This window comes from Limulus polyphemus, unplaced genomic scaffold (assembly GCF_000517525.1).
Source record: "Limulus polyphemus unplaced genomic scaffold, Limulus_polyphemus-2.1.2 Scaffold1346, whole genome shotgun sequence".
Taxonomy (NCBI): Eukaryota; Metazoa; Arthropoda; class Merostomata; order Xiphosura; family Limulidae; genus Limulus; species Limulus polyphemus.
The window spans coordinates 85,533-86,303 of NW_013666956.1; positions in this window are offsets into that span (position 1 = coordinate 85,533).

Sequence of the window (771 nt, forward strand, 5' to 3'; positions counted from 1 at the left end):
GGAGGAGAAAGAAAATGAACAAGAAGAGAGACTACAACAGTGGCAAAAAACCAGCACCAGTGACAACTGGAACAAGAAAGGAAACAAGAAGTATAAATGGAAAATATTAGTAAATTTCAAAGTGAATTAAGTACATTAAAGGATGATACACAAGGAGGATACATTAGCCATGGACCTAATCAGCCCCAGACAATAGGAAGCCCCTTCCAGACCCCACAGCTAAACCCTAATGCAGGCATCTTCAGTCCTGTTAGAAGTCACATCCCAGATATGAATGTCAGCAATAGGGGTGATCCAGTACAAAGGAAGCTACAGAAATTCAATGTGAAGGCACCGTGGGAAGCATATAGAGCATTTGAGCTACTGGCAGAAATGAATGGATGGACAGAGGAGCAGAAAGCAGTATATCTGGCAATGAGCTTGAAGGGACAACCACTGGAAATACTTGGACAGTTGTCGGTAGACGACAGGCACAACTATAGAGCACTGGTAGCGGCTCTTGAACTCAGGTACGGAACCCAAAATCAATATGAAGTCTACAGGGCTAGGTTTAGGACGAGAGTCGGTGCTAAAGAGCTGGCACAAGACTTGGAAAGTATGGCACACAAGGCCTACCCTACCCAACTGCACCACCCGATCTCCCCAAGTTGTTGCTGAGAGATCAGTTTGTAGACGCCTTGGACAGTCCACAACTAAAGATAAAAGTGAAGCAAGCACACCCCTCTACGATGCAGGATGCAATGGCCAGAGCTCTTGAATTGGAATCCTACA